The 7,758-nt window shown below is 41.4% G+C and overlaps 1 long non-coding RNA gene across 1 annotated transcript in view; it reads right to left on the minus strand.

Moving 5' to 3' along the window:
- LOC115892943 overlaps window positions 1–7,758 on the minus strand; it is a 44,921-nt gene that overhangs the window by 36,241 nt on the left and 922 nt on the right. Inside the window, exon 2 of the long non-coding RNA XR_004052900.1 lies at window positions 3,905–4,217. This is a non-coding gene — a long non-coding RNA (uncharacterized LOC115892943). The remainder of the gene's footprint in view (window positions 1–3,904; window positions 4,218–7,758) is intronic.

A 7,758-nucleotide genomic window follows, 5' to 3' on the forward strand; every position in this document is an offset into this window, starting at 1 on the left:
CTCCCCTCTTTGAGTGGAGAACAAAGACAGAACGGAAGAACTGGTTATGAGTGTTGGGTCAGAGCCATGCTTAGGAGGAACAGAAACTCTTCTTTTCTAAGAGAAGCTGCTGGTATGTCTTACATGGCAGTACAATGCCCCCTTGTCTGAAATCACTGGAAGCTGACTGTGGTATGCAAACCACCTTCATATTCAGGCCAACAGAGCCTCAATGACGAATATGAGCATGCAGTCAGGAGTTAAACATCTGAAGTGGACAAACACCATGAAAGAGAGGTATACAACTTAATGAACAAAGGAAATCACTTAACACATAAGAATTTATGCAGCAGACAAATGAAAACTTTGAAAATTTATAAAAACTTAGAGATACGAGAATAGATATTGCATCCATGAAACAAGATGAATATGATGATGATGATGATTTTTTGAGACCGAGTCTCGCTCTGTCACCCAGGCTGGAGTGCAGTGGTGCGATCTCGGCTCACTGCAACCTTTGCCTTTTGCGTTCAAGTGATTCTTCTGCCTCAGCCTCCCCAGTCGCTGGGACTACAGGCATGTGCCACCACACCCGGCTAATTTTTTGTAGTTTTAGCAGAGATGGGGTTTCACCGTGTTAGCCAGGATGGTCTCAATCTCCTGACCTCATGATCTGCCCACCTCGGCCTCCCAAAGTGCTGGGATTACAGGTGTGGGCCACTGTGCCCAGCCTATTTTTTTTAAATATTAGAAAAGAAATGTGCTTACCAAATAAAAATCCCAATAAATAACCCACAAAATAGAGTATACTCAGCTGATGAGATGACATGCTAGCTAGAAGCCTGAATTTCCCTCAAAATGAAAGAGAGGGTAGTGGGTGCAGTGGTGTGCTACCCAGATCCCCCTGTAGGAACCAAGGCACTCACTCTACCATATATTGGCTGTTGACAGGTCACAGCTAACTCCCTTTCTAGGAATTCTCCTCAGAAAAGAAAGCTTCTTTGCCCAGGTAATATCCCCTCCCAAAAGTACACAAGACACTTCACTTGGATTTAGGACAATCTGAAGTGTCAGCCCAAGCCCAAAGCTCCCAGCAGGGTCAGGAGAGGTCATTGTTGCAATTAGATCTCAGCTCAACTTCTCCCTCTACCCTGCCCCGCTTCTCTCTCCACTGGCTGCATGCGAATCTCCATCTGAGAGTCTGTTTCTGGGTAGCCCATCCATCTAAGATAGACAGAAAGAACAAAAACAGAAGACATCTAGATATTTGTCCTTCTGTCTAATCGGATTTCTAAGAGACAAGAACAGAGATTGGAGGGAAGGGAAAATCAAACAAAAGTATCATTTTTTTTTCCATCAATAAAAGAGTAGATTTTCCATCAATAAAAGAGACTGATCAGATGAAACAGGCCCACCAACTGTTGGATAAGATGAAAAGAAAAAATACATGTATGCATATATGTGTTGTATTAGCATTCTCCAGAGAAACAGAACCAACAGGATGTGTGTATACACAGAGAGAGATTTATTTTAAGGAACTGGCTAAGGTGATTACGGAGGCTGACAGGTCTCAAGATCTTCAGGATAGGCCAGCAGGATGGGGGCCCAGGAAAAGTCAATGTTGCAGTTCAAACCCAAAGGCCATCTGCTGCAGAATTCCCGAGGTCAGGAGATCAAGGTCATTCTTTTGTTCTACCTAGGCCTCAAAGTAATTGGATGAGGCCCTCTCACATTATAGGGTGCAATCTGCTTTAAAGCTCACGAATGTAAATGTTAATCTGATGTAAAAACACCCTCACTAAAATATGCAGAGTGTCTGACCACATGTCTAAGTGATGTGGCCCAATCAAGGTGACACATAAAATTAAGCATCACACATATACATATACATCTACTATGAGACTTTTAGAAGACCAAAAATAAACACTTCCAGGGTTAAAAAAAAAAAAAAAAGATAAATTATCTACAAAGGAATAAGATTGAATTGGCATGATATCTCATTGATATGGAAGGGATGGGCTCCTGGCTAAACCTCGCCCTTAAGCCTGGAACATGGCCCTAAGTGAAAGCAGCTGACCTCGTTTTCAAATGCCCAAGTTTTGCTTTTTTGGCCTGCCACACCCCTATCTTGTGCCCATAAAAGCCTTTAGCTGGCAGAGCAACACAGGCAGCTGAGTAGCAGGGATACAAGTGGCTGAGTGGCGAACAGAGAAGCAACTGAGTGTGGGAGACTACAGATAGATGTGGCTAACTTCAGAGAGTGTGGCTTCAGGGAAAGATCTACAGGTAGATGCCGCTAACTTCAGACAGTGCAGCTTCAGGGAAAGATCACCTTCTTCCCAGTATTCCCTTTCCAATTCCCCATCCTGCCCCCCACACGAGAGCCATTTCCATCGTCCAGTAAAATTCTCCACATACACTACCCTTCAATCTGTTCATGTGACCTGATGCTTAGACAAGAACCCGGGTGCCAAAAAGGCAGGGGCTTGGATGCTGCTGCAGGGCCTGCACAGAGCCTACTCTTGCCAGAGAGGAGTCACCAGCCAGTTCCAGTGTTCACTCCCTCCGGTTCCCACACCCGCTTGCTTGCATGCTCCTTCTCGCAAGGAGTGGCCAGCAGCATGCTGAGTGAAACAAGCCATTCCAGTTCCTGCCCACAAAGGGGGTCAAGGGAACTATCTCGTCTTCTCATCAACAGCAACAATGAATGTTAGGAAGACACTGGAGAATTACCTTCAAAGTTCTGAGGGAATATTATTTTCAACCTAGAATCCTTAATATACAAAAACTGTTTTTTAGGTTGAGGACTGAAATAAAGACATTTGGGATATTACTCTCAGAAACAATGAGCAGAGTATGTATTCCAAACCAATATAAGTCATAAGAAAAAACATGGCATACTATAAAACTGTGGATCAGAGAACTATTAAAATATGTAGTTATATATTTTTAAAAAGCCAGGTGCATTGGCTCATGCCCATAATTCAGGAGACTTGGGAGGCTGAGCGGGGAGAATCAGTTGAGGCAAAGACTTCGAGACCAGCCTAGGCAACATAGCAAGACCCCATCTCTAAAAAAATAAAAGAATAAAATAACATACGTAAATTAAATTAATTGTTTTTAAAAATTAATAAGCATCTCCAAAATTTTCAGATGATCTCAACCTGGGGGGGGGGGGGTGGTTAGGGGACACTGGAAAAAAAGAGAAATAAAAACATGCCAGAATTTTTATCTTTATTAGGAGAAGATGTGATGCTGACCAATGGCAACACTAAGGAGAATATGTGTGTGTTTCAAAGTTTAAGTGTGACTGACAGTGAAAAAAAGACAAAGGCAGATTAGGAAAATGGAAACAAAAAGAAGGCAAGATTGTATCCTTAATTTCAAGCAAATTAATTTCAGGCAAACTGAATACACAATACAAACACAAAGGCAGGTACTTTACAGTAGGCATAATCTTCAGTCAACATGTAGCAATCACTCCAACTGGCATAGCATTGAAATTAGAAAAACCAAAATCTATCAAGAAATATAAGTAGACAAACTCTCTAGTAAGAAAAGACTTTTATTATAATTATTATAAAAAGTTAATTCACCTTATTCAGGCCATAAAGATCAAATAGACACAAAAATAAATAGGATTCTAGAAGACCTAAAAACCTAAGTAATAAGGTAAACTCAATTACTAAAGTCTATACTTTGAAACCAGAAACCAGAAAATAAACTTTCTTTTCAATGGCAGAGAGTAGGAAAGATATTTCTAAGAACAATACAAGAACGAGAAACAAACAAAATAAAGTGATTGAATAAATATTTCCACCAAAAAAAGTTAATATCTGAAAAACTGTTAATATCTGGTGGAAAATACTGTAAATATAACCAAAAGATAATAACACACTGGAGGCAAATAATTACCAATACTTACATGAGAAATTTCCATGTAGCAGAAATTGTGTGTTTATTGCCTGGCATCCACACCAGCAACACAGTTTTGCTTGGAAACACCATTCTGGCGACGCAGCTAAAGTGAGACCTCATTCTCAGCCCTGAGTGGGGCAGATCATTTCATCTCCTTAGCCACAGGATTGATCCACACATGAGCACGTGACTCATTTGGGGCCAATAAGAAAAGAGTAAATGGCAGGACTTGCTGCAAGCAATGGTAAGACTCTTCCATTGAATTCGGTGGTGTGAGGATATGAAGATGCAGCCATCTTGCTACCACAAGGAGAGCCAGCCTGAAAGTAAACTAACAAAGAATAAGTAAATCCAAGAAATAAACACCAGAGACATGTTTTGGTGCCTAAGTAAATTGGATAGAAATAATCAGAACGCTCAATGTCTTTAAATGTATTGGTGGAGAGGGGGTGGTAACAATTGGAAGAGACTTTGAGGCTGATTTGCGATATATTAGAAAACGAAGCAAATGAAAAAGTAGCTATTACTAGATTATTGTGGGTTGAGTTGTATTTCCTGAAGAGACATTTTGAAGTCCTAACCACCTTCTCTACCACCACCATCACCACCACCACCACCACCACCCTCGAAACTGTGAATGTGATCTTAAATATAGTAGTGCGTGCCTGTAATCCCAGTCTTTGCAGATGTAATCAAGTTGAGATGCTGCTGGATTAGGGTGCCTCCTAACTGCACCCTAATGCTTGTAAGGGATACCAAGGAGAGAGAGATCCTTACAAGGAGAGAGCGTCTTGGAGACACAAAGACACGGGGGGAAGGCCAAAGAAAGATAAAGGCAGAGATGGGAGCTCTCCTGACACAAGCCAAAGGCGGCCAGGATTGCTGGCAACCACCAGAAGCTGGAAGACGAAAGGAAGGACTCTTCTCTTCATCAAGGGGCACGGTCAGGCCAACACCTTGATTTCAGATTTCTAATCTACAGGACCAGGAAGAATAAATGTCTTTATTTGTTTACCCAGTTTGTGGTAATTTGTTATGGCATCCCAAGAAACTAATAATTATTAACTTCAAGGAAAAGCAAAAAGTTGTGCAAGAAAGCAAACGTAACTGCGTAACTGGTATAACACATGGGGGTCAGATTTCAGTAGCATTTATATAGGCAAAATAATGTTTTAAAAATAATACAATTTTTTTTTTTCTCACTCTGTCATCCAGGCAGGAGTACAGTGGTGTGAACTTGGCTCACTGCAACCTCCACCTCCCGGGTTCAAGCAATTATCATGCCTCAGCCTCCTGAGTAGCTGGGATTACAGGCACCCACCACCACACCAGAGTAATTTTTGTATTTTTAGTGAGACGGGGTTTCACCATGTTGGCCAGACAGGTCTTGAATTCCTGACCTTAAGTGATCCACCCTCCTTGGACTCCAAATGTGCTGGGATTACAGGTGTGAGCCACCATGCCCGGCTGAGAAATTTTTTTTCTTTTTTTTTTTGAGACAGAGTCTCGCTCTGTAGCCCAGGCTGGAGAGCAGTGGCGCGATCTTGACTCACTGCAAGCTCCGCCTCCTGGGTTCCCGCCATTCTCCTGCCTCAGCCTCCTGAGTAGCTGGGACTACAGGCGCCCACCACGCCGGGCTATTTTTTTTTTTTTATTTTTAGTAAAGACGGGGTTTCACCGTGTTAGCCAGGATCGTCTCGATCTCCTGACCTTGTGATCCGCCTGCCTTTGCCTCCCAAAGTGCTGGGATTACAGGTGTGAGCCACCGCGCCCAGCTGAGAAAGTTTTTTAAAAACCATGGTATCACATTGTGAAGAAAGGGAGAGGAGACTGGCAACTATATTGGTCTATCGGATACAAGAGAATTATTCTTACTTCCAGTCATAGAAATTCTATAGATAATGCTTAACGTTTGAAAATGAAGTATTATTATAAGCTTAGTATACAGAGATATGGAAATGAATGGCAAAGACACAGCTAAAAGTTGAAGGTGGCCCCCTCTGAAGAATGAGACACGAGAAATTGGATGTTGAGTGCTAGAAAAGACTGCTTTTTCATAACAAATTTTGTAGAACTGTTTGCCCTATTAAACTATGTATGTATCAACTTTGACAAAAAATAAAGGCAAAACTTAAGGTAAAATAAGCAAAAATGAATAATCTACAAAGGAAGAAACAAACGAACACATGCCCAACATCAGTTAGCTATGAGATCAATTTAAAATAAACAAAAATAAGTTTTATAATATTAAATATCAAATCTGCAATCAAGAGGTAGGAGTATAAATAAGTAAAATGAGTTTGTAGAAATACTGAAAATCTGCATACACTAAAACCCAGCTCATCCACTTCTAGGTTGACACTCAGGAAACTTTTGTACAACATCAGGAGAAACTATATATAAGAAAGTTAATCATGGCCCAGCACAGTGGCTCATGCCTGTAATCCCAGCACTTTGGAAGGATGAGGCTGTCAGATCACCTGAGGTCAGGAGTTCGAGACCAGCCTGACCAACATGGTGAAACCCCATTTCTACTAAAAATACAAAAATTAGCAGGGCATGGTAGTGCGTGCCTGTAATCCCAGTTACACGGGAGGCTAAGGTAGGAGAAATTGCTTGAATCTGGAAGGTGGAGGTTGCAATGAGTTGAGATCACACCACTGCACTCCAGCCTGGGCAACAGAGCGAGACTCTATCTCAAAAAAAAAAAAAAAAAAAAAAGAAAGACGGTTAATCACCATGTTGTTCATAATAGTGAAAACCTGAAAAGAAGAAAGTCTTTACCAGTAGACATTTATCCAACCCAGATAAAAGATACTTTAGGCACAGTGGCTCATGTCTGTAATCCTAGCATTTTGGGAGGCTTAGGTTGGAGGACTGCTTGAGCTCAGGAGTTTGGGAACAGCTTGGGAAACGGGGTGAGACCCCCATCTCTAAAAAAAAAAATTAAACATTAGCCGGGAGTTACTAGGAAGGCTGAGGCACGAGATTAGCTTGAATCCGGAGGCAGAGGTTGCAGTGAACCAAGATCACGCCAATGCACTCCAGCCTCAGTGACAGAGCGTGACTCCATCTCAAAAAATAAATAAAATAAAATAAGCTGGGAGTGGTGGCGTGCGCCTGTGGTTCCAGCTACTCAAGAGGCTGAGGCAGGAGTATCGTTTGAACCCAGGAGATCAAGTACAACTCTGTCTCTCTCTCTTTCTCGCTCTCTTTCTTTCTATATATATATATATTTCATATTTTTATATAATATTCTATATGGCAGTTAAGAGGAGTAACCTAACTTTATATATCAAAACATAAATCTCATATGTTGACTTAAAAATTTGAAAAACATGTCCAACCTAGTACCAGTTATGAAAATTTTAAAACACACCACATGTTGCTTATAAAGATATGAATGTTTATAAACGTATAAATGCAAGATCCATGTTTTTACATGGGTTAGATGGACATACACTAAATCCATAAGAGCCTTGGAGAGAAGGTTACACAAACTGAAGGTAAGTAGAGAAAGAACATCCATCTTATTTGTAATATTTTAGTTCTTGTATTTAAAAAATATTTTAAGGAAACATGAGAAAATACTGTCATTTCTGGGTTTAAAACTTGGGGTTTTTAAATTTGTAACCCAGCCACGTGCATTACAGGCTCACACCTGTAATCCCAGCACTTTGGGAGCCCGAGGCGGGTGGATCACCTGAGGTCAGCAGTTTGAGACCAGCCTGGCCAACATGGGGAAAATCCATCTCCACTAAAAATACAGATTAGGCGGCCGTGGCGGCAGGTGCCTGTAATCCCATCTATTCCGGAGGCTGAGGCAGGAGAATTGCTTGAACCTGGGAGGCAGAGGTTGCA

The sequence above is a fragment of the Rhinopithecus roxellana genome, chromosome 13 (assembly GCF_007565055.1).
Source record: "Rhinopithecus roxellana isolate Shanxi Qingling chromosome 13, ASM756505v1, whole genome shotgun sequence".
Taxonomy (NCBI): domain Eukaryota; kingdom Metazoa; phylum Chordata; class Mammalia; order Primates; family Cercopithecidae; genus Rhinopithecus; species Rhinopithecus roxellana.